Raw genomic sequence first — 27,735 nt, 5'->3', positions numbered from 1 at the left:
ACTGCACAATTAAAAGACAAAAGCAAATAAAGAGAACTAATTTGCAATAGAAACACTTTATCTGTACAATTAAGTTAGTATTAATCCTTAGAAAGTAGTTAATATTAATGGTTTCATTTTATGACATATACACCTTTTTTAGGCTTCTTTTAATTTAATTTTATCGAAGACACTCCAGACAAGACATGAAGCCACTTGATGTGAGGAGGTAAAAAGAACGAATAATGATTGATACAGAGATAGGAGATGCCTATTGACTTTAGTCTTGAAAAGACCAAGGAGGAAAACAGCAGAAAGTGAGTTCCATAGTTTTGTAGTTCTTGGAAAGAAATCTGGTAATGATAAAACTGTTTGTTTCAGATTTGGTTTAGTTGTCTTATTTTATGGCATATCAACCCTTTTTGGGTTCAATTATTTTGTCTAAAGTTTGTATTCTTCAAATCCTTTATATCTTTAAATATTTATACAAGGTGTTTAGTTTGGTTGCTTTGTAGAGAAAAATTGTTTTTGGCTTTACAGAACATGTCTGAGTTTTGCAAAGGTAAAGAAAAAAGCAATACCATCAATGTTTAGTACATTTAAGTCAGGAAGCCGATGTTAAAGTTGGAGTTATCGAACTTGGTGACCTTCTTCTCTATATTTAGTTATCTCCCTTGTCTCAAGTGGATATTCAATTCGGCGTCCGGCCAACGGTAACACATGCTTATCCTATGTCGTGGGAAGTACTAAGTGAACTAACATTGGTAGCAGAGCGTATTCTTTCGCGTGACAGATATTATATTTGTTCAACTTTACGTTGAAACACAATTGAAAGAAAGATGGCGTCATTTACGAAACAGCCACCTTTTTTGCAGAGTGAAGAACTGTACACCGAATGGAAACAAGACATAAGTATATGGTCTATCTTCACGGATTTACCTAACGAAAAACAGGGGGTAGCAGTGTTTTTGTCATTGCCATAAAACATGAGAATACGTTCAACATTTAGACATCACAGATATCAGCCGAATTGGCGGATTAAAAATAATTATGGACAAGTTAGACGAGATATATTTAAGGAACAAAAACACGATGGTATACATGTCATTCAAGGAATTTTAATCTTACAAAAGAGCTGCTGGAATGAACATAAACGACATTTTGGTGCGTTATGAATTCTTGTATCAGGAATTATGTAAGTACGGAATTTCTCTGCCGGAAGGAGTCCAAGCATTTTTTGTTTTAAATGCAGCTAATACATCAGAAGAAAACGAAAAATTAGCAAGGACAACATGTGGAAGTTTAACTTACAAATCAATAGAAGACACTTTAAAGAAAGTGTTTTCTGATATTTCTTCATAGGAATGCAAAACAGTTTCTGCTATCAAAGAAGAAATTGAAATTGTAAATTTTATTGAAGTAAAAGGGAACAAAAATTCTATCGAGAAAACAAAACAAATTCAACGGACAAACAAGGCAGGACAATGTGTTATTTTAAATGCGGTTCTATTAGGCATTTTGCCAGAGACTGTACTGGTTTAAGTCCTAGAAATATTAACACTGTTGTGGATTCAAACCATGTACACCTCTCATTAATTAATTTGGAGTCCTGTTATTGAACATTCATAAATGGTTCTAATATAAAAATGTCTAATCTTGTGAAAGAGACACTGGGTATGGCAGTGTTGGATTCTGCCTGTTTTAATGTATTTCTTGGGACATTAAATGACCGAGATAAGCAGTTAGTGAAGACTTAAATCCAACATTTTGTTTTGGTGATGGAGAGGAGGTAAAGGCAATTAAAACAGTTAAATTTCCGGTAACTATAAAAGGTGTCAGAGCGTACATAGAGGTTGACATTGTCAAAAATGATTTACTCTTGTTACTAAGTGATAAATCAATGAAAACTGCTGGCATGATACTAGATTCTAAAAGTGACAGCTCTAAGATTTTAGGCAGATTTATAAAATTGCAAAAGACTACTTCTGGACATTATAGTCTTCCATTGACAAATATGCTTTTTGTAGGCTGAAAAGTTGTTACGTTATGAAGCCTTAAAAAAAATGCTCTAGAATGGAGAAAAGAACAGTTTGCTCATGCATCAAAATAGAAATTGTATCATTGGTGAGAAGCAGTAGGGTCTTTCATGATAAGGAGTTTCTAGCTCTTATTAAGGATAGCTGTGATTTGTGTCCAGTTTGTTTAAGGCTTAGAAGACACTTTCTTTGTCCTGTGGTTGGACTGGCTATTAGAAACCGGTCTAATGACATTGTATGTATGGACTTAAAGAATTCAGACATAACCAATGCGGGATTTTACATTAATTGACGCATCAACTAGGTACTCTGCTGGCAAGCTGATTAAAACCAAGAAGAGTGAAGAAATTATTTGCAACATATTTTTAATGTGGATAGCATATTTTGGAGTTCCCAAACGTTTTTTGAGTGATAATGGGTGAGAATTTAATAACAATGGTTACAGAAAGATGAATGAGAAACTGAATATTGAAACCTGCACTACAGCCGCTGAGAGTCCATTCAATAATGGCACTGTGGAACGTCACAATCTAATATTGACTGAAGCACTGGGGAAAACACTGGAAGATGAGAAATGTGAACCAGAAATAGCTTTGGCTTGGGCTGTTAGTGCCAAAAATGTTCTTCAGAATTATTCTGGACATAGCCCAAATGATCTTGTTTTTAGATCCAGCATAAATATGCCGTCAGTTTTGATAGACCAGTTACCCACATGAGACGCTTCAACCAGTGATATGATTAGAATAAATTTAAGTGCTTTACATTCTGCAAAAAAAAAGTTTATGGCGGCTGAATCAAGCGAAAAAATTTGGAGAGCAATATAAGACATTATGCGGATGAACGATTTGTGACAGGGAACAATGTTTATTATAGAAGACAAAACTATAAATGATGACGTGGTCCTGCCAAAGTTTTGGGTAAAGAGGGTCAATGTGTATTGATTCGACATGGAAGAGCATTCTACAGGATGCATCCATGTCACTTGATGAAGGTAAACAAAGAAAGCCAAGGAATAAAGAAAATACAATTCCCTTGAATGAGATGAATGAAGTCTTGGAAGATGAAGTTGAAGATCAACATGATGAAAATTCCAATATTAACAGAGAGGAAGTGAAAGACAATACTACAAGGTCGAGTAAAGGGAAAATAGTGGAATATAAAATTATTGGAAGTAATGAGTGGAAAAAAAAGGAAAGATTATGAGTACAAAACCAAAATCAACTGGAAATTATGGCCATTGGCGGAATATTGAACAAGCTGCAGAAAATGAATGTCCAGTGTGTATCAATTGGGATAAGGTTGATCAGTGGTGAGAACTTCCCCAACAGAAGGAGATCATGAAGAACATGTTTTCCTCACAACAAAAACAAGCAAAAGATGTGATTGATGCAAAAGAGAAAGAAATAAAAACGTGAAAACTCATGAAGTGCATGAATGCATCTCTAACATAGGCCAAAAATGCATATCAACAAGATGGGTGATAACAGAAAAAGTTAAGGATCACAAAAAGTTGATGAAGGCTCATCTTGTAGTACGTGGCTATGAAGAAAATTCACATAACCTAAAACCAAACTCTCCAACATGCAGCCATGAAACTGCATCTTGTAATGTTAACGGCCTCCGTTAAGAATTGGCAGGTGGAGACCCTTGATTTCACTTCAGCATTTTTGCAAGGTGATATGCTAGAGAGAGAAGATTTCTCAAACACCATCTGAGGCATGGCCAGAGTCACAAGTGTGGAAGCTGAAAAGATGAATTTATGGATTGAATAATGTGCCCCCGTTCATGGTACAAGAAAGTTACTCAGGAATTAACGAAACTAAAAGGAATAGTAAGTGCATATGACAATGCAATGTTTCTTTGGCATGATTTATCTGAGAATTTGATGGGTATTCTGGCAATGTATGTCGATGATTTTATATTTTGTGGAAATGATTGTTTTAAAAAAATGTGATTCCAGAATTAAAGAAAATCAAGGTTGAAATACATGAAAATGGAACCTTAAAATTTCTGGGATTGTGCATTAGACAAATGGAAGATGGGATCGTTATAAACCAAAACAATTATGTGTCATCTATTTCTCCAATAGATATAAAGAAAAGAAGATCCTTAAGAAAAAATAATGAACTTAGTGAAGAGGAGAAGACAGATTTAAAAAGACTAACAGGTCAAATGATGTGGGTATCTACCCAGACTTGACCTGATGTATCATTTGATGTGTAGGATTAGTAATACCGGAAAATCTCCTGAAGTGAAGTTACTTTTTGAAATCAACAAGTCAATATTAAAGCTTAAATCAAAGACAGGTTCCATATCCTTTCCACATCTGGGAAATTCTTCAGATTTGAGTGTGGTTTGCTATTCTGATGCTACCTATGCCAGCTTGGAGCTTCATCACAGATTGAAGTTATCATCTTTGTTTATAGTAAGATGAATAGACTGACTCCAATACGTTGGTCATCACAAAAACTTGACGAAAAGCCCATTGATGTCCGAAACTCCTGCACTTAGTAAAGCTGCTGGTGCTAGTGTATTGATAGCTGCCATACTGCAAGAAATTTTCAGACTACCACAGTTGCCTAAAGTACTTTGAAAAACAAACAACATATCTTTGGTAGAGACCTTAAAATCATCAAATCTTATAAGTGACAGACGTTTGAGAGTTGATGTGGCCAGAGTAAACGAAATGTTGGAAAAAGAAGAAATCCAAATTGAATGGATCAAGGGAAAGGAACACGTCACAAACTGTTTGACAAAGATGAGAGTTTCTTCTGAAATTCTAAGAGACTTATTGTGTTAATAAGCCGTTTTTTTTTTTTTCTCTTTCTGTTGAAAGTTTTACTTACACCTGACACCAGAAGACATCAGCAGTGTTAAAGTTGGAGTCATCGAACTTGGTGGCCTTCTTCTATATTTAGTTATGTCCCTTGTCTTGAGTGGATATTCAGACGCCATATTGAATTTCAATATGGCGTCTGGATAACAGTAACACGTTTTATCGTACATCGCGGGAAGTACTAACTGAACTAACAGCCGATATCTTCAGAAAGCCTGATCTGGTAGCACCAGATCCAGATTTGGAAACCCCTTGAGATGGTTGTAGAAGGCAAGGAAGTGTATAAAGGTAAGTTCATGCATAAATTTTCAATAAATCAAATTATTTTATGCTTTTTTTTTTTTGTTGGTCACTCTATTGGATCTGCCAATTCTACATCTGCAAATCAGATACCCATTCATTCTCAAGAAACAATGGATACCTTCTGCAAGAGTGGCAGCACAGGGGAGTTAATTGTGAAGGGAAAGTTATGCAATCTTCACACATACTCCTTTTAAATCAGATCTGCTTGATTCCAATGGCAAGGAGAAATTCAAAATGACTGGATAAGCAGAGAGCTCTTCCACATACAGCACCTGGTATTCCCGAATGGTCATCCATTTTAGTACTGATCAGGCTCAACATTGTTTAACTTCAACTGAATTAATGGAAACCAGTGTGTCAAACATGATTATACCATATATTCTACAACTGTACAATATATATATATATATGTATATATATATATATATATATATATATATATATATATATATATATATATATTGTTATTTAAAGGTTATGAGGGTTTTTCAAAGCATGAAAATGATGTTACTTTTTGTATTTAATATTTCATTTTTTTTTTATTATATTTTTATATTTCAAGCGGGTCCTCCGCTCTTGGTCACAAAAAATGTATCAAAATGAAAGACTTTGAAAAAACTGAAAATTTGTAGTATGGGCAACGTTCATTCCTAGTAACAATGTTCGAGAGAGAGAGAGAGAGAGAGAGAGAGAGAGAGAGAGAGAGAGAGAGAGAGAGAGAGATTTGAGACGTGAGTTCAACAGTGCATAGTGACCAGTAGCTCCTTGCTTTGAAGTCACCATGAATTGTTGATCCCATGTTTCCAAACATACATACATAAGCTCTATCAACGATATTGAGCACTGTACTCTATAAATGTAGCAATTATTAAAAACCCTACTTTGTGGCAAATTATCAATTTGATTTTTAACACATTTCTATTTGTACCAGTGTTTTGAATTAATTTCTTGTTTTGTTTCAGATCTTGATATAAAGATAGGTAAAAAAAAAAAAAGAAAAAAGGAAAAAAGAGAAAAAAAAGAAAGAAAAAAGAAAGAAAAAAAAGAAAGAAAAAAAGAAAGAAAAAAAGAAGAAAACCTAAGATAGCTATGAACGTGTGATGTCCGTTACACCAGCTATTTTTTTATTTCACTCACAGCATTTTATGTCTCAATGTGAAAATTGTACCCAAAAAAAATGAGCAGAAAATTACAGGCAATTAATTGAAGAGCCAGGAAATGCGGGATCGCATATATTTCTATATATTTCACATGATGTACTTTATGTGTCTGGCAGTGTTCTAACGTAGGTTTTGTATATTTCTACATGTGATGTGTGATTCGCATTCATCATCATCTGCTTCAGTCTAACATTCATTTTACATGCTGGTATGTGTAAGATGGCTTTTATAAACTTGATTTCAAAATTTATCTCTGGTCAGTTTTGTTTGGGGGTCACTTTCTTCATCGAGACAGGATTTTTATAGGTTAATTTTATAGGTTTCCTTGATACAACCCTAGTGAGGCGATGTGGACCAGTGCTTTAAGCGAGACATCATTGGCCACCAAATGCTTCCATCATTTAATCCAATCTCTGGATATCATTGCTGTCACATAAACCATCGTACGAGTTACATACAGGGTGGAATAATAAAATTGTCGCCCTAAAAAAACAAAACAAAAAAAAAACAACACTACAGCTTTATTTTAAAACTTTTATTGAAAAAATCAATCCAGGTAATTTGATTATGTAGTAGGGCTGATATCTATTCAATGTAGCCATCTTCAGCCTCAATCACCGCTTCGACATGGGTCCAAAACTGGGGGCATGCCTTTTCTACAAGTGCCGGCAGGAGCTCAGTGAATACTCGGTGGATGGCAGTAATCAGGCTGATTTTGATGTTGTGGGAGGTCATGTTGGTGATGTTTTCGACATATGACCAAACAAAGTAGTCCAGCAGATTCAGGTACGGGGGGGGGAAGAGAGAAGGGGGGGCAGTGAGAGAAGGGTACAAAGTTGTAGCATTCCTTCTAAAGTCAAGCCTGTGTGTGCGTGTGTGTGTGTGTGTGTGTGTGAGTTTCTTCCCTGTGGACTTGGAAACAGCTGGGTCGACTTTTTAAAAATTTTACAAAAAATACTGATGAAACACCATATTTTTATCCAATTTTCTGTGTCACTGTGGCTTCTTCAGCATATTTCAAACACAAAATGGGGATCGGGACAGAGAACCATTCTTTCAAACTTTATAATTTCTATTTATATATAGAAAAATTATTGTTCTAGTGATAATGTGGGTCTTTGCGTCACATGTCATTGTTGGTCCATAACATGTTTTTCGTTAAATATGACAGGCAATTCATGTCTGCATATTTTTGTCTTGATTAGGGTTGGATCAAATACAATTGTATTTGTATTTCAATTGTATTAAAATACAATTTTAATGTAATTGTATTTTAACATCACAAGAAAAAGTAATTTGTATTATGGCATCCAGGAAAATAGTATTTTGTATTTGTATTTATATTTGAGAGAGAGAGAGAGAGAGAGAGAGAGAGAGAGAGAGAGAGAGAGAGAGAGAGAGAAACTTTCAGAGTTCTAATGATAATAAAATGCAATGAGGACATGATATAGAATGTAATGTAGATGTCAAATTTATTTTCTTTTTCTTCTTTTTTTTTTTTTTGCATATTTTCAGATTTCTTTATTACTTTGAAAAAAAAAAGTACTTATATTTGTTTTTGTTTGAATCAGTTATTGTATTTTTATTTGTATTTTGAGATTGAGGAATAAAAGTATTTGTATTTGTAGACTTAGGAATAAAAGTATTTGTATTTGTATTTCTGGTAACCTAAACGAAAGTATTTGTATTTGTATTTCAATCGTTAAAAGTCAGTATTTGATCCAACCCTAGTCTTGATCCTTTCTAATTTCCTTGTGTGTTTTCTGCTTTCAAGTGGGAACTAGCTGATGTATCTGTCATAATTGATTATATCCCTAGTACTCTTGGATTCATCTTCAGAGGTGGTTATCAAGTAAAAAACATGGTAGATATATATATATATTGCTTACTTGTAGTTTCATTAAATATTTTGCAAGTAAAATCCAATTCCGCATTTTGCTAATTCCTACCCTCTCATGAGAAGGAAAGTATTTCTTTCAAAACTCCGCAGATTAAGGACAATCCACTTAATTTGTGGATCCTTTTTGAAAATTAAATATGTTTTTAACTCTTCTAAACGGGGTTTAAACATGTTTTATAAATTCTTTGTTATATATATATATATATATATATATATATATATATATAACTACTTCATTTACTCACATAAATTAATATACGAAAGTATAAATTTAAACTTTAAGTATTTACTTCAACAGTGCTCAATACGTAGGTAGAGCTAGTTAGTAAGTTATAAAATATATATGGCGATTAAGCTACACTGAATATTCCGCGTTTCATCCACACTTACTATACATATATATATATATATGTATATATATGCACACACACACATGAGGGTCATTCAATAAACAAGGTGATTGTTTTTATATAAGGGCAGATTTAAGTTTAATTTAAAAAAAAAATGTTTTACTTGTTTTTCACATGGATTTAATTAATTTTTTTTTTTTTTTTGCAGACTCAAAAAAAGAAGAGTTTTAGCTATTAACAAAGATGTCTGACCAAGAAGCATGTTCAGCAGTCAGTTATGAAGCTTTTGGTTGCTGAAGGGTGCAAACCGGTTGAAATTCATAGAAGAATGTCAACTGTGCATGGTGTCACATGTTTTAGCCGAGAAAATGTCTACCAGTCAGATAAATTGTTTAAAGAAGGACGGAGCAGTGTTGAGGATGAAGATAGGCCTGAGAAGCCTAGAGAAGTAAGGTCTTTTGAGGTGATCGAATCAGACAATGACCTCATTCAGTCTAACAGAAGAACAGTGGATAACATTGCAAAGATTTTGAGGTTATCTGTTGGGACAGCATACAAAATTGTCTATGATGACTTTGGCTCCTTAAAAGTCAGCTGCCAGTGGGTGCCAAAGATACTTACTGCAGAGCACAAATGGAGAAGGGTACAGTTGTCCCAGCAGTGTCTCTCCCACTATGAGAAGATGTTAACATATGACAACTATGAACCTGAATTCAAATGGCAGTCCATGGAGTGAAAGCATGTAGGCTCTCCAGCGAAGAAGTTCAAGTCACAGCAGTCAAGGAAGAAAGTGATGTGCACAGTTTTTTGAAATATGCAAAGCCCAATCACCATTTCATCCCTTGAGAAAGGTAGCACTGCCAACTACTGTGAACTGCTGAGGCAGGTCAAGAAAGACATAAAGAACAAACACAGGGTTTCATCAGTCAAAAGGAGTCATCTTGCATCATGACAACACAAGGCCTCACACAGCAGTCTAAACGGTGCAGACCATCAACAAGTTAGGCTGGGAACTGTTCCCTCATCCCTCTTAGAACCCACCTTGCCCTTCGTCCTTTCACCTGTTTAGTCCCTTGAAAGCATTCATGAAAGGTATGAAGTCTGAAAGTAACAATGAAGTCAAAAGTGTTGTGACTGGCTAAGACATCAATCCAAAGATTTTTATGCTGGGAGAATACGAAAGCTTGTACACAGATGGGAAAAGTGTGTGACATTGCTGGGAGACTAAAATTCCACATATATTGAATGACCCTCACGTATATATATATGACCTGGAAAGCCACAGGGGAGACAACCAAGCAAAGAAAAACCCTGAGCAAAATTTATCCCAAAGCAGTAAAACTGAAGCTAGCCTGCTAGGACACTATATATACAAATGTTTTTTTTTCTTTTTTCTTTTTTACAAAGTAGTCACCACTTAATGTAGGCAAATTTGGCATATTTTATTGGTTTGAAAATATAGGTTCTTTTTTTATCAATTATCATGAAATTTTAACCATAGAATAGTATTATAATCTTCAAAAAGGCCACAAATTTTCATGTGGTTTTGTCCAATAAAACCAAAGATAAGAGCATTTAAATATTCAATTTGACTACGAGTATATATATATATATATATATATATATATATATATATATATATATATATATATATATATATATTAGTGCGGATTCTATAAGTGAAAAAACATAATTTAAAATATTTGAATCAAATTTCAGAAATAGATATTGTTATTTTATATTTATATCTAGAATTGGATTCGAATATTTGAAATTATAATAAATATGTTTTGAATATTTAAAAAAAAATCTACTCTATGAAGCTCTGATTGATATAGTCTATTAATTATTGAGCTTATTTTTAACTGGAGTATTGAAACATTCCTGGTTAGGTAATAATACATACTAGCAGGACCATTCTGTAGATGTTCAGTGTAAATGGAAACGCTCTGATATTATTGTAGCTATTTTAAGACTGCAAAAGTATTTATCCAAGCTAGCAGGGACGTCCTGCATAGCCCGGTCATAAAGTACGCTTAAATATGATATTTTAATTCCTGCAGATTTCGTAAATATTATTATAGAGTTAATGTTGTATCAATTTTTATATATTATAAAGTTGCGATTTCAAAAATGAAAAAAATATATCCATATATGACTAGGGTGCATCAGCTTGAATCGAAACCGAAACCAAAACTTATGAATATATATATATATATATATATATATATATATATATATATATATATATATATATCTTATGAAGAATTCCAGGTAAAATTATTTATAAAAAAAATAGATGACTTAAGTGCCATCAGCTAAAATCGAAACTGAAACCAAAACTTATGAAGAATTCTTGGTAAAATTATTTATTACAAGAAATGGAAGCCTATAAAAATTAAACGATAGTCACGGATATAACCTTGATACACAAAATAAATAAAGAACACACGCTATCCTATTAATATACAGATATTTTACTGTGTGTGTGAAAACACGTCTCAAGCTATATACTTAACGAAGTTTTGATCTACGGACTTGAAGTTTGGTATAAAGGATATTCAGATGTAGAAAATTGCTCAAGATCAGAGGAAAGATAATCAGAGAGAACTTGGGCATTTATGGTTTTAGATGTGGTACCATAGATAGTCGTCTCATCAGCATAATGTCTACGAATGATGTAAGGATGTGATTTGGAAGATCATTAATGTAGATCAGGGAGAGAGTTGGGCCCAGGATGGACCCCTGAGGGACTCCAGCATTAATACTGTGAGCTTCTGATTTCTGGCCATCAACCACTACTCTTATGAATCTATCAGAGAGAAATAATTGAGAAGCTATATCTATACCGTAGCTGGAGATCTTGTGAAGTAAACCTTTATGCCATACTCTATCAAAGGCCTTTGACATGTCAAGAGCAATTGCCCTAGAAAGGTAGCCTTTGTCGAGAGATTTGCTAATCCTATGAGATATAACTGTAAGCACATCTGTTGTAGATCTAACAGAACAGAAACCATATTGCATGCCACTAAGAAGGTTATTTTTGCTGAGATAGTCAACAATTTTTTTATCTACAGACTTGAAGTTTGGTATATAGGGTATTCGAACATGTGGAAACTTTTTTAATTGATTTTTATTTGGATGAAAGGGTTGCTAAAGGGTCAAAATTGAAACATTGTTACATAGGGGTCGTCGGATTTTTATCTGTTTACTGTTTCACGAATGCGCATGCATGAATGATTCACATTTGTACAGATTCATTATGTTAATAATAAGCAGGACTGAAAACATTTTTTAAAGATCGTATCAAGCTGGCCTAATGGTTACCATATTTGTTTCACTGTCTTTAGATTTTGGTTTCGGTCTCAGCTCGAGTTTTTTGTTTTTCTTTTTTACTTACAAAAAGTGAACTGTTTAGAAAAAAAAAAAACAATCTCGTATACACATGTATCAGTTTCTTTTCATTTTTTTCTTACTTCATTGTTTAAAAAAGGAATTTAATGTTACGTTTAATACTGGGCAACGCCGGGTACACTTTCAAGTATATATACAATATCTTTATCCTAATGACTTCTAAGAATTTCCTTTTTCCTTTCACCAATTTTCATCCTTTTTAAACAGAGGAAAAACATTTTTAAATCTCCAACTTTTTTCTTTGGAACATAAATCTGTCTCAGTTGAGTCGTTTGGTAAATTTCCAGGCAACGAAACACGTGTAAGACGAATTATACTATTAATAAAATGAGTAAATGCATCTTTAGTTAGGTAAGTTTACTTCCGATATATTCTGAAAGTGTAAATTCATTTTTTTTAGCTTAAATAATTGCAGCAATTTGTAAAATATTGAAATATACATTAGAAGTATTTATTTATGATTATATATATATATATATATATATATATATATATATATATATATATATATATATATATATATATATATATAAATAATTGTTTCAGTTTACATTATTTTTTAAATCTCTCTAAAAACAAGAAACATGTTCACCTTCTTCCTACACCTCCTCGAAAAAAAAAAAAAAATTATAAATTTTATTTAATACATTTGCTTAACAAAACCACCAACCACCTTACACTAAATAAAACACACAACCACCACCTGAGAGAGAGAGAGAGAGAGAGAGAGAGAGAGAGAGAGAGAGAGAGAGAGAGAGACGTTAATTCTACTCCCCCGCCTCCTCCTCCTCCTCACACTTAAAGCTACATCCAGAGTGAACCCTAACACGTGTAGGATTTGAAAAAGATGGGCAAGGTATGGTGGGGTGTGGTGAGGGCGTATCTGCGGGAAGAGGAGGAGGAGGCGCCCCTCCTACTCCTGCCGAGAAACCACGGCTACTACAACCAAAAAAAAGCAGCAGCAGTATTAGATGAAGAAAGACAAAAGGAGGAGAAGGAGAGAAAGGTGGTCCGACCACTAAATAAAAGGGGAAGATGCTCTTGATTGTGTACAGGATGGAATAAAGTAAGTATTCGTATTTTAACAGCAACAAATTATATATATATATGAGTTTCACACACTTCTAGCTGGAAGGTGTATTATATATATAATACACCTTCACTCTATAAGTGTGTTAAAGTCATGACAAGAAAAAAATAATAAAATAAAACAAACAAAAAAGCCATAGGAAGTTTAAAGTGTGTGTGTGTGTGTGTGTGTGTGTGTGTGTGTGTGTGTGTGTGTGTGTGTGTGTGTGTGTATAAAAAAGGTTTATACAATAACTGTTGCTTGCACAGCAGCATTACTTACAACAAAGCCTTCATTAGATGAGGACTCTGGGTTCAGGCTGTGTTTCGGGGCTTTATATATATATATATATATATATATATATATATATATATATATATATATATATATATATATATATATATATTTTTAACATTATGAGGAGCCTAATTTATATAATTTTATTTACAAAATCCCTAATCATGTATAGGACGCTCTTGAAAAAAATACTGGTTTTTAGTTCAATGTTATAAATATACTTGAACTGAATTAATATATATTAATGTAATGATTAAAAAAAAAGAAGAAACCAAAGTAAAGAAGAAAAACACACACAAAAAAAGAGTAAAATAAGTATAAATGGTTATATTGAAGTTTTTAGCTTTAAAGTTACTTATAATCTTAAAGAATTGGCTCGATTAGAAATTTAACGATAAAACAATAGCATAATAATATATAACTTATTGTTTGTTCATTAAATTATTAAATTTATGAACCTATCACTAATTTGGCTAAGGTAATGTTTAAAAAGCAGCCATCTTAAAGCTGTAAACTTCAGTATAATCCTTTATACCTATTTCAATTTTATTTGTGCCTTTTTTTTTTTCTTACGTAACAATTATCTTTAATCTCTTCAATATAAGTATTTAAAGTTAAGGTATTTAGTTCTCTCCCAATGCAAGAACTGTGACACAAGGGCCGGAAAGTGGGATTGAGAAGTCAGCGCCCCAGAGGAGGGGGCACTCTAACCTGCAAAAAGTGCCCGGGCAGTCCCGTCGGCAGTCCCCGGTGAGGGCGCCTCAGGCGATTAGCAATAAAACTAACCTCTTCTCTAAGAGATAAGGCAAAGCCCGAGAGGGTGGACCTCCTAGAACTGCACAGAACTTAATTCCCACCGCAAAATCAACAGGGACCAGATCATTACAGGAATGATTTGATGTTGATTTTGAGGAAGTTAAGAAAATTATACAAGTGAGAAATAGAGATTACAAAACGAAGGGGGGGGGGGCAAATGAAAAGCAATATTTATTAATGAATGAATGAATGAATGATGTTGAGATGATTTTGCGTGTAGTGAAGAGGGAAAGGGTCCAACAATATTAAAATAATAAATTGTTATGAATGAATGCTTAATCAGTCGTACGCTAAAGTTTATTCATTTATTTTAGAAGGGAAAAAGGTTAGGGTGGTTTTAATGAAGGAGTTTTCAAAATGAAAGTAAAAAAAAAAAAAAAAAAAACACCTGAGGAAATCAGAAAGAAAAGAAAGGAAGAACGCAACTACAAAAGGGAGAAAAAGTTAAAAGTCAGGGAAATATATATAAAAAAATGGAAATGAATTAAATTTGCAATGAAGGAAAAGAGAAAAAGGAAGACGAGAAAAGTGACAAAGGAAAGAAAAAAAGACAAAGGAAGGCATGGAAAAGGACAAAGAAAGAAAAAGGCTAAAGGAAGAAAGAAAAAAACTAAGGAAAGAAGATAAAGACAGGAAGAAAAGGACAGAAAGAAAAGGACAGAAAGAAAAAGACAAGGGAAGAAAAGTACAAAGGAAGAAAAACAACAACAAAAAAAGAAAGTAAAAAAGGACAAAAAAAAGAAAGAAAAAGACAAAGAAAGAAAAGGGGGGAAAACAAAAAGGCCAACATTAAAAAGTACAATAAAAAATAAATTAAAAATAAAAGCCATTGGTTAAAAAGAAAAAAAAACTATATATAAAAAAATGAACAAACAGTGGCTTAGAATTTATTATTCATCAGCTAATAATAATAAAAAAAAATAATTTATTAATTTATGTCAAAAGATTAAATCAATTCATTCGAAATAAACACAAGAAACTAAAACAACTGATATGAAATGAAAAATTAAGGCGAAAATGAAAAAAATTAAAAAAAAGTAGCAGAGGGGAAAAATACAGGGAATGAAACACAAGAGATGAATAAATTGAAAGAAAATGAATTTTCAGAAGAAATGAAAAAAAAAAAAATGAAAATAAAAAGAAAAAAGGAATGATGAAAAGAAGGTAAAAATGAAGGATAAATGTGAAGGAAAATAATACAGGAAAAGTAAAGAAAAAAATGAAGGAAAATAATGCAAAGAGGAAACAAAACAAAGAAAGAAAAATGTAAAGAAAATAAAAGATAAACGATACGAAGAAAAAGAAGCAAAGAATAAAAAAAAAAGATAAAAACAAGGAATGAACTGAAAAAGGAAAGGAAGAAAAAGAAATAAACGGATGTAAAAAAAAAAAAAGAGAAAACGAAGTAAAATCAATGACATAAAAACGAAGGAAAATAAAGAACAGATAACAAAAAGAAAGGAAGAAGAAAAACAGGAGATATAAAGAAAGAAGGAAAAACGAAGAAAAGGAAACAAAATAAGTGAATGAAAACGATGATGGGAAATAACGTCGAAAGGGAGAAAAAAGACAAAGAACAAAAACAAGGAAAAGAAAGAACAAAGAAAATAAAAGAAAAGGGGTTAATATAAAAAGAGGAACAGAAAAAGAAAGGAAGGAAAAGAAAAAAGAAAGGAAGGAAATATAAAGCAATCAAAGAAAAAAAACTAAAGGGAGAAAGTTAAAATAAACAACAACAAAAAAGAAAAATATTTAGAAAATACAAAGAAAACGGCGACAAACAGAAGGAAAATATGTCACAAAGAAGAAAAAAAAAACCCCATAGTTTATACGAAAAAAAGAAAAAGAAAGAAAAATAGAAAGAAAAAGAAACCGCCACCAGTCAAGTAGAATTTGTGCGCGTGTTGTGATTCCTCTTCGTAGTTTATATAAGAGGAGAGAGAGGGGGGAGGGAAACATTAACGAAGCAAGCAGGCAGAAAAAGCACTTAGTTTGAAGATAAGGCTTCATTCATTTATTCTCTCTCATTTTTATTTTTGAAAAGAGAGGATGGATAATTTAAAGAGATAATCATAACGTAATAAACGAGAAAGAGGTTGAAACTATCCAATGAGAGAGAGAGAGAGAGAGAGAGAGAGAGAGAGAGAGAGAGAGAGAGAGAGAGAGAAGGAACGAACACACATACATTTATTTATTTATATCCATGCAAATATATGTACGAAATTTGACAATCTTCACGCGAGAGTCAAACCAGTCGCGGATAATACTCAGCACCTAACACCACGTGTTACTGGTGATGGAAGTATACCACCACCGTCGCCTGAGTGGCTGTACGGCGTGCCACAAACAGCTCACCCCTTTCAATCCACGGTACGTACCTTGTTCACAAAACGTTGTCTAAAACAGGAGAGGGTAAGTAAGTTACCAAAAAATGGTTTATTAAAACATGCACATTGACAAAAGATTAAAAAAAAAAAAAAAAAAAAAAGAAAGAAAATTGATGGAAAGAGGAGGAAGAAAGTTCACTCTTCTTCGAGAGAGTCAGAGAGAAACGTAGGTCAATTTCCACCCCCTCAGGTCAACTGTAAGTGTGTATGAAGGGGGATGGATGGTCACCTACCCCCTCCAGCGTTTTTTTGTTTTTTGTTTTTTCCTTCATCTTTAACGATGTATTTACTAACTGAGATCAGATGGACATAACACAGAGGAAGGATAAATCTCTCGGGGAAACAAAAACGCAGAGTATACACATGATTGGAGAGGAACGACTACGGAAAATGACAGGTTTGGTCGACTTTAAAATATACATTTTATTCACTCTCATCATTTAAGTAAAAATAAATAATTAAAAAAAAAAAACGTGTACATTAATGTACTAATATCTCTTCTAACTAGAAGATTAATGACGTTCCTATAATATTGACATAGTATTCAAAAAAGTACACACAAATGTTCGATTTCGTAATACTTTAATTTTAACTAGGTGCGCGCGTATTAGATTACTTTTCAATAGCACTTGGATTACAAACTAACAAATTTGGTAATATTGTATAATTTATACATTAAGTTTATATAAAATATAAAGTATTATTATTATTATTATTATAATAATAATAATAATAATAATAATAATAATAATAATAATAATAATAATAATCAACAACAACACACACTAATGAATGAACCTACACAAAAGAAAGGAAATAAGTAACACAACTAAAAAAGGGGGCTACGCCACGGAGGAGGTGAAATATTATTTAAAAAAAAAATAAATAAAATAATAATAATAATAATAATAATAATAATAAAAAATATAAGCACATATTTATTCAAAGTGAATTTCAATTTCAGTTTACTAATAGAAATCAAAACATAATTATTGTCAACAAAAATGATGTTCGTAACAAGTTTTAAATTAACCAACGCCACTTTCACTTATATATATATATATATATATATATATATATATATATAAAATCATGCATCCACATGAAGTATTATGAGGAAATATATTTCATGTATCGATTTTCAGTATTTACTTCAACAGTGAGCAATACGTGAGTGGAGGAAGGTAATAAGAAAATTGCCATATATTTACATAACTTACAAACACATATGTCTGTGTGTGGAAATATGTTTATTCAATTATATTTCACCTTTTACTCATACCAATCCTTTAATTTATGAAGCTCGATGTAACTACAGAGCATATACAAATATGGATTTGAATATCAAGATGGAATATAGACTTTTGTCATACATTATATATATATATATATATATATATATATATATATATATATATATATATATATATATATACCTTACTAATATTCCTGTTGAACCAAGTGCAAAAGAGATCCAGACAATTGCACTTAAGGGAACAGCGAGGATACTAAAAAGAGCTCTCGGTTGGTTTCAATAAAAAGCAGGGTAATGTTGGCAGCTGGTTTGGCTGTTTCATACCCAGCATTACAAACTTCAAAGGAAGAAAAAAAAAAAAAATATATATATATATATGAGAGAGAGAGAGAGAAAGAGAGAGAGAGAGAGAGAGAGAGAGAGAGAGAGAGAGGGGATATATATGATATTCCAATATGTTGTTTATATGATAATACTCATATGTGTCTTTGGTTGAAACACGAGTGTATTTACATAGTATGTTTCAATATATGAGTTACTGTTCATATCTATGAGATAATACATTTCGTATATATTTTTGCTTAAGTGCTCAATAGTTCAGCAGAGTTCCTACTTACAGTGCCTCCCCACGGGACAGAGATAGACACCAGGATCGTTTTTTAATGTGGATAAAAGTAACAAAAGTTTAAAATTGGCTCAGTCGTGAAGGATTTCTTCTCCACTGACAAACCAAGAAATTGAAGTACAGGATCTGAGGAACAGATTGTATTTATTTGCTTCCCCACTGAGCAAATTAGGCACAAGGCCGTTGTTTATTGTTTTTTTTTTAAATGTGGAAAGATTGGGGAAATGGGGACCAGCTCCTCGGGGCATAGGGGAGTTGGATAGTAACAATTGGTATGAAGGGGTTTCCCTACATTGACCAATAACTGATTGCCACAAGGGAAATAGTCTTATATGTGGGGTTGCCCCCACATATGGTCTTTGATTGCAGTATCTGTCGGAACAGATACTACACTTTGTTTATTTATTTGCTTCCCCACGTAGCAAATTAGGCAGGAGGCCGTTTTTTAATGTGGAGATAGGGGGAAGGGGGAGGGAAAGAGGGGATCCAGCTCCCGAGAGGAGGGAAGTGGAAGCTGGATTAGAAACTGTTGGTATGAAGGGTTGCCCCTTCAGTGACTAAGGTCAGATATGTGGGGTTACCCCCACATATGGTCTTTGCTAGTCATAGCTGGTCTTTGCTAGTCATAGCTTTGCAGCATCTGCCGGAACAGATACTACACTTTGATCTTGGCCCGAGTTATGTAGTAGTATAAAGAATAGTCTGGCAATTTCCTCCAAAGGAATTGTACACTAACGTTTCTCTGTAGCTATATATATATATATATATATATATATATATATATATATATATATATATATATATATATATATATATTACAAATTTATTATATAGGTATTTATTCGCTTCCCCACGAAAGCAAAATGTGGCACAGGGTCGTTTTTAATATGGGGGAAACCAGCTCCCCATAAAGGGGCACTCTGGAAGTAGGCAAAAATAAAAATTGCCTTAGTATAAAAAGATTTCCCCTTTCATTGAATAAGGACACTAAATAATTTGAGTGTAACATCAGAACAGGTATTACACTCTGATCCTGGCTAGTAGTGGTATATATCCCAGATCCAATTGTGCTCAATTCAAAGTTAGAGCGGGTAAACATTTTTGAGTATTTTGGCTTAGAGAAGGTCGTACAAACGGAAACCACAATAAAAAAGAATTCATTATATATATATATATATATATATATATATATATATATATATATATATATATATATATATATAGTATGTGTTCACTTATAATGTTAATATAACGTTCCATGTATCGATTTTCAATATTTACTTAATTTGTTTAATACGCGAGATGATAAGTTATGATAATATATGGCAATTAAGCTACACAGAATATTCCGCGTTTCATATCCGTGAGGAATCGTCAGGCTAAAATACATACAATTTGCTTGTGTGCGTATATATATTATATGAGTGTATATCGCCGTAGTTTCCTAGAATGTAAATCCACTGAAACAACGACATCAAAGTGCTCAGTGGGGCAAGCAGACCGTAATAATCGTACGTTTATTTATACGAACATTATTGGCTACATATGTGCATACATGTTTCTGCTGCAATTCCTTTAGCGATGCAATGCATGCAGCGTCATTGGGCCGGAATTTTTACAATCTTGTTTTTAAAAATCCAGCACGCTGCATATTCAAAGCAAACATATACGTACATATGTATTCAATGGTGTATGTATGTATGTATAACAAAATGAAAAACGGAACAAAACTAAATTCAGGTTATAGACAAACGAAGACCCCGATATCGCATTGGATAGACGTATATGTCAACAATAAATGATAAATATAATGTACTTATTAACATTTTGCCGTAGTTTCACAGTTTTGTCATCGATTCAGATGATCGGATATATGGTGAGACTATATTAAAGTGGTATGTAATTATAATTTATATCTATGTACACGATTACATAGCTGGTTTGGGTGTTTTCGTGAAGCTGTTATTATACACAGACTACGTCATCATGTGTATATTGACGTATGCAAATTATACTGCTATGCTGTTATATCAATTTCGAAGTACACATGGGTGTTCCGATTTCCTCATGAAATGAACATTTAATATCTTCATAAAAAGTGTTAAGTACCGAGCAACACACACACACACACACACACACACACACACACACACACACACACACACACACACACAGACACACACACAAAGTATAAATTAAAACCAAAGCTGTAACATGTCAAGAATAGATATTCATCTCTAAAAACTAAAGTGAGAAAGTTAAAATAAGCGAAGAAAAGAAAAATATTTAGGAAATACAAAGAAACCGGCGACAGAGAAGGAAAAGATAACACACACAAAAAAGAAAAAATAGTTTAAATGAAAAAAAAAAAAAAAGTAAAAGAAACATTTTGTTTTATTAACGAAACACGAAGGAATAAAAAATAATGGACATTTTCTAGTAGAGACTACAAAAAAAAAAAAAAAAAAATCTTATCAAAGACAAGATAACTTACTTTTCTACCTACCTGGATAAGTTTTTTTTTTTTTTAAATGTGTTTTCAAGCGTTTATTTACCTTGAAACTAGTGTCATGTTTTATGTTGGACAGGGAGGAAAAAAATGGCCGATATTAGACGGTCATTACGGGGGTCTCTATAATCACTCAAAGATCGAAAACTAAACAAAGTACTGATAGAAATCCACCCAATAAATGTCACAGGGTCATTTATTGGATGGGTTTCTAGCAGTATTTAAAACATTTTCGATTATTGAGGGATTATTGAGACTCCTCAGGTGGCCGTCTCAGGTTAGCCATTAAGATTCGATACTACTTGTGTTTCAAACTGAATAAACGCTTTAAAATAAGATAAACCACACAAAAATACCCCATCCAGATAGGTTGAAAAATATCTTACCTTGCCTTTGCCAACATTTATTTGTTATATATATATATATATATATATATATATATATATATATATATATATATATATATATATATATATATATATATATATATATGTCCGTCCATCAATTTCGATGAATAGCACAAAACATTACTGATGATGCTGTGACTTGTGCGGGAAATATTTTTGTGGCAAGAGTTGTGAAATCTCCAACCTCTCCTGAATCGACACTGTTAAATTCCAGTGTCAGGTAGAAATTTCAGGACGACTAGAAACAATACCGAGATAAGCAGAGAGCACATACAGCGCCTACTATTCCCAAATAGTCACCCATCTGGTACTGGCCAGGTTCCTCGTTGCTTAACTTCAGTGATTTAACGAGAACCGGCATGTCAACGTGAATACACACACACACTTTCAATTTGTCTTTGCATAAGCAGTAATGTGTTGCTATGCTACACAGTCATGAGCATGTTTCGGTCTTCTAGTATTTAGTAACTAGAGACCTCTTCCGGCAACAACGCTTATATTCAAAAGCGGAATTCTTAATGAAAAACGAAAATCAACTTTCACCTTTTTAATATAAGCGTTGTTGCCGGAAGAGGTCTCCAGTTACTAAATACTAGAAGACCAAAACATGCTCATGACTGTGTAGCAACACATTACTGCTTATGTAAAGACGAATTGAAAGTGTAACTTGCTCTACTCCGGTATTGAGCACTCTTGTATTAACGTCGTTATAGTTCACTGGTTACCTTACCTTTGAAAAGTAGCAACCTCAAACGCACACATCACAAAATGCAAAATCCCCTACATGAGATTTTCAAAGGTTATCAAATTTTATATTATTCTCTCTCTTAAAATAGTAATCACCAACTAATGTTGCGAAATAGGAATGCAATCAATTCTAGGTTTATTGTTAGATTTTATTTTCAGAGTCAATGAAGTAATAGCTTGCAGCAACAAAGGCATATAAAAGTATTTTAAAGTTGATATTATTTATAGTTAGTGTTATTAGATTTTTTGGTTTGTTTGGTGTATTAAAGGTCTTTCTACACCCACCCCACACACATATGCAACTATATACGCTAAGAAGAGTCTATCTTGTTTATAAAACTTAACTATTATTATAGTAAATAAATAAATTTAGATAAATTATTATTGAAGACTTGGTGGTAATTTATAAAGAGAAAAAAAAAATGTTTTAATGCCAAAAGTAGTTTTATGTTATTTTTTTTTAATTTTTAGAATCCTTTGAGATGAGGCTTTATAATCTGTGCATTCGTCCTTTTTTTTGCGGACTGTCATCCTCTTTTTTTTTTTTTTTTTTTTTTTACAAGGTGGTCACCACTTATCAAGGCCCGGAAGCCACTCAAGGATAAGGGTTATTGCATGTACAGTACATTAGTGTGTGGAGATTTAATAAAAGTGTCTACTTAAGGGGGGGGCGGTTCATCAGGAATTTGTTTACGTTGAACTTGAAGACATCCAGGTTGTAGCCAGGTGGGAAGCAGGCAGACGGAACAGAGTTCCACAGGCATGCAGTTCTAAGAAAGAAGCTTTGTTCATGGAATCTACGTTTTGATTTAGGCACAGATAAAGAGTGGGGAAAATTTTTGACAGTGGTTTCAGCTAGACGGGTGTTTTTCGTAAAAGATTGGTGAGGGGGGACCAGAGATTGGAGCTCAGACGAGCATCTGCCATGAAAATAACGATAAAACAAAGATAGGCTCGCAACGTCTCTTCTGTGGGAGAGAGGTTGCAGGGAAGATAAAAGGGCATCCCCCACTAAGCCACGAAGTCTATTTTGTACTCTGTCAAGGCAGGATAGGCTGTTTTTAGCAGCTCCTGTCCAGATATGGCAGCAGTATTCCATCCTTGGACGTATTTGGCTTTTATATAGATAGAGAATTGCATCAGTAGTTAGATATCTTCTGGAGCGGTAGAAAGATCCCACCATCTTTCCAGCGACCTTGGCAATAGACTTGATGTACGTGTTCCATTTCAGATCAGGAGTAAAGGTCAAGCCCAGAAGTTTGTCAAAACATGGGGCTTCTCCTAGATGAGAGCCATCCATTTCAATTGATGCCAGATGGGGATCAGAGCATTGATAGGAGTTTGGTTTTAGATGCATTAAAGGTAACCAGCCACGTCTTCCCCCACTGAACCACGCGCTCGAGATCAGAGGAGAGAGAATCAGAGAGAACTTTGTCATTTACAGCCTTTGATGTGTTGCCATAGATGGTCGTGTCATCAGCATAGATGTCAACGAATGATTTAAGTATGTGTTTAGGGAGATCATTGATGTAGATCAGGAAGAGAGTTGGGCCCAGGATGGACGCTTGAGGGACTCCAGCATTAATACTGCAGGCCTCTGATTTTTGTCCATCTACCACTACTCTTATGAGCCTATCGGAGAGAAATGATTTAATGATAGGGAAAGCATTTCCAGCTATACCGTAGCTGGAAATATTGTGAAGTAGGCCTTTATGCCATACCTTGTCGAAGGCCTTTGATATGTCAAGAGCAGTTGCCCTAGAAAGGAAGCCTTTGTCAAAAGATTCATTATCCTATGAGATATAACCGTTAGCACATCTGCTGTAGATCTTGAAAAACGGAAACCATATTGCGTGTCACTAAGAAGGTTATTTCTGCTAAGGTGGCTTACTATTTCTCTATTTAATATGGATTCCAGCAACTTATTCATAACACACTGGAGACTTATTGGTTTGTACTTAGAGGGAGATGACTTTTCACCTGAATTCTTAAATACAGAGCATACTGATGAGGTTTTCCAGGGTGTTGGAAAGCACTTCTCCTTAAGGCAACGCTTAAACAGTTTCGTAAGTATGGGAACAAGTTCTGGTTGAAGCTTTTTTAACACTATAATTGGGATACCGTCAGGGCCAGTTGCTTTACTGGAATCAGGGTTCTTGATTAGCTTGGCGACCTCATGCACAGATATTTGTATGTTACCTAGCGTGTCCTGTGTTATAGGAGGAAATATGGGAAGTTGATGGCCTTTGTCGCATAGGGTAGAATTAGCTGCAAAGTTCTTGGCAAATAGTTTGGCCTTGTCTGATGCTGACGAGATGACCTCAGGTCCATTGATAATTGTTAGGATAGAACGCACACTTCTGTTCCGGATCCTATTTGTTATTTGCCAAAACTGGTGGGAAACAAGCCACTGCTTAGCTACTTTGAATTTAACGGACTGGGCATATAGCTCTCTTGCATTTTTTATTCCTCTTTTGCAGTGGTTGCTGGCGTTCCTGAAAGCAGCTTTAGTCTCAGTGCATCTATTACGTTGGTAGCTATGGAAAAAGTGATTCCTGTGCTGTGCGCGATGGCAGCAGCACATTCTGGGGAGAACCATGGCTGGCTGTTAGGTTTTTGTTGGAATTTTTTAGATGGTATGAATCGGTCTATGCCTACAATTAACCATTCGGTCAGGTCTGATACTATAGAGGACACATTCTTTTTAAACATGGAATGCAGAGGTAGATCAGATATGAATGTACCAAAGCTATCCCATCTTCATTGTTGTTGTTTCACCATGTTTCGGCCAACTCCTCCTCTGGACTTCTCTACGGTTCCAGGTGAGCATTTAAACCTAAAGCAGACCAGAGGTTTAATTAGCCAAAAACGTGGTGAGATAACAACGATGAAAGGCAGTAATTACTGGGGATAAAGTTCCTATCCCGTCATGATGAAAGCCAAAGGATGAGTTGGCCGAAACGTTGTGAAATACTTTTTTTTTGTTTTTGTTATCTATTACTAAATGAGAAATCATTTCCATTAACACTTCAGTTAGTATTATGCATGTGAAATTGAGAAAACGCATTAAAAGTGTCATTGTTATGTAAAAGAAGTTGAAGCAAAACAAAATGAATTTGAATGGATGTCGTGTTTATCTAACGAAACTCAAAATGATTTATCGTTTGATAATATTTATTAATCTAAATTAATATTTATCAATAATAATATAAATTAATAATATTTTACGAACAACAGCATAAAACTACTTTAAATGCCGAAACAGATTTTTTCTAACTTTTCCATAGCCACGATCTTTATAAATTACCAACTTACTATATCCACGTGATTTTGTTTTAAAGCAACATGTATATATATATATATATATATATAAAAGGAATTTGTGTGTGTGTGTGTGTGTGTGTGTGTGTGTGTGTGTGTGTGTGTGTGTGCTCATTTCTCATGGACTTGAAAACAGCTGGGCCTATTTTTATGAAATTTCACATAAAGAGACTTTATATGCCTGGCAGTGTTCTTAGATAGGTTTTGGAATGTCTTCAATAAGTATCGATAATTAAAATAATCCAATAAAAGAAGGAACCGGCGATTTGGACCAAAGTTAACGCCCTACACAGCCTATCATCAAAAGTGCATTTGAGAAGTTTTATTACTACACAAGCAGAAAGGCCAGGCATATAAAATCAACAGTAGGTTCTTTGATATAACAGGGGTGCATTCGAAATGAATGTTTCTGTTTAGAACACAATTGAAGCAGGATACTTGACTTTACATTTTAAGCTTAAATTCAAGCCATTGTATATAAAAGATAATTTTATAAAATCAACAGTAGGTTCTCTACAGTGCAATGTAGATTACAATGTATTGTGGACTAAGTGACTGCGGGGAGGCATGTGAAGCTTCCTCCTGGTGCACCGCGATGGGTTCCCAACTAGAGCATGCAATCAATCGATTTGATTGAAAAATGAGTGATTTAACTGATTTTGATGACAATAAAATTATGGGAGTGAAACATTCGTTGATCACCATTCCGAGTCTCCCTGATTATATATATATATATACACACACACACACACTAAGGGGTTACCACATATCAAGGCCTGGAGGCCACTCGAGGATAAAGGTTAATGTGTGTATGGTAGTCATTTGGACAGTAGTGTCGTAATTGTTTGTGGTGGAAGTTTGGTATAATTAGATTATTTACAAGGACAGTTCAATAAGATATTTACATTGGAGTTGAAGACGACAATATTGTAGTCAGCTGGAAAGCAGACTAGTGGAACAGAGTTCCACAGGCGGGCAGTTCTAGGAAAGAAGCTTTGTTCATGGCATCTGCGTTTAGGTTTAAGCACCGATAGAGAGTGGGGAAATTTATTGATAGTGATTTTGGCTAGATTTTTATGAAAGATTGACGAGGAGGGGAAAAAATTGGAGCTCAGTCGAATACTTGCATGATATATATACGGAATCAATAAAAGATACTTTGACTTCCACGCGATGCCATTTTAATCGTCTTATATATATGTATATCTAATTGTGTATGTGTGTGTATATATATTAGTTTTGATCTCACTACTGTATATTAGATTCAATATAATAATTGATAGAGAATTGTCTCTATAATAACAAATACATAATCTGCATGAATTCAGATATCATATTTAAGCATATCTTACGACTGGGCACCGCCAGACAGCATTACTGCATAGTTATACATATACGTATAATACATATGTATAGATAGTTCCATCTATATAAAATTAAATATGTTTATATATTTGTATGTGCATGATTTATCCTACATTAATCAACCGATCATTATGAATTTTATGAGTGCGGCTGTTAGGTGTAAGGATGGGCGATGAGCCTTTCTTAAAAATTTAGATTTCTCTAAAATATTCCACCTGTGAAATTTTTACAATAGAGTTTAGACATCAACTGATAAATATTCCATAGTTTCCTGTTTCATTGGAGTATTTTAAAGAGATGTAGAGACATGGTATCGGTACAACCACCAATTTGCAAATTCAAATATATCAGATTTGCACTGAATTTGATCGAGGATTAATGAGGATGAATTAAACAAGATTCTTTGAATTGTTATGTGTATATATATATATATATATATATATATATATATATATATATATATATATATATATATAGAGAGAGAGAGAGAGAGAGAGAGAGAGAGAGAAGGAACAAACCAAGTTATGTGTTCATCCACGTTTGATCTTTATTTTGAGACTTCCTCTGGATGAAATAAAGACGAAACGTTGCATGAACACATACCTCAGTTTGTTTCTTTTTTTATTTCTCTATTCCGTCGGAATACTATTTCCATTATTCTTATCATACACACACACACACACACACGATGGACTCTCCCGTCGATATACATATGAGTTTCCGCCACAACAACTAAGTTGCTCAGAAATCCACAAAGATGATTTGTTTCTTGTGCTGAAGGCTTTGTGTAGAATCAGTCACACTTTTTGCTATTACTGCTAACCTTTGTCGATGCAGATGACTACGACAAGACAGAGTATGTAGTAGACCACAGGTTTTTACATCAGTTTCCTTCTACTAGATGCATGTCCTAACGAAGACTGGGGGTGTATCTCTCCCAGTGAATTACTGCACTCCCA

The 27,735-nt window shown here is 33.7% G+C and overlaps 2 protein-coding genes across 5 annotated transcripts in view; one reads left to right on the top strand and one right to left on the bottom strand.

The window, feature by feature from the left end:
* The window catches only part of LOC145243374 (GPI inositol-deacylase-like), a 505,392-nt gene that overhangs the window by 103,262 nt on the left and 374,395 nt on the right, over positions 1–27,735 (bottom strand). The window lies entirely within an intron of this gene.
* The window catches only part of LOC145243373 (uncharacterized), a 58,552-nt gene continuing 43,728 nt past the window's right edge, over positions 12,912–27,735 (top strand). The window contains exon 1 of one of the 4 annotated variants that reach the window (XM_080106194.1): positions 12,912–13,044. The gene's annotated coding sequence lies outside the window, so the exon portion shown is untranslated. Of the gene's footprint in view, positions 13,045–16,097; positions 16,945–27,735 lie in introns of those variants that run through there. The other 3 variants (XM_080106195.1, XM_080106193.1, XM_080106196.1) reach the window with 3 other exon arrangements.

Source organism: Euprymna scolopes, chromosome 22, assembly GCF_053919585.1.
Source record: "Euprymna scolopes isolate OS-2025 chromosome 22, ASM5391958v1, whole genome shotgun sequence".
NCBI lineage: Eukaryota > Metazoa > Mollusca > Cephalopoda > Sepiida > Sepiolidae > Euprymna > Euprymna scolopes.
This window is presented reverse-complemented; position numbering and strand designations above follow the sequence as displayed.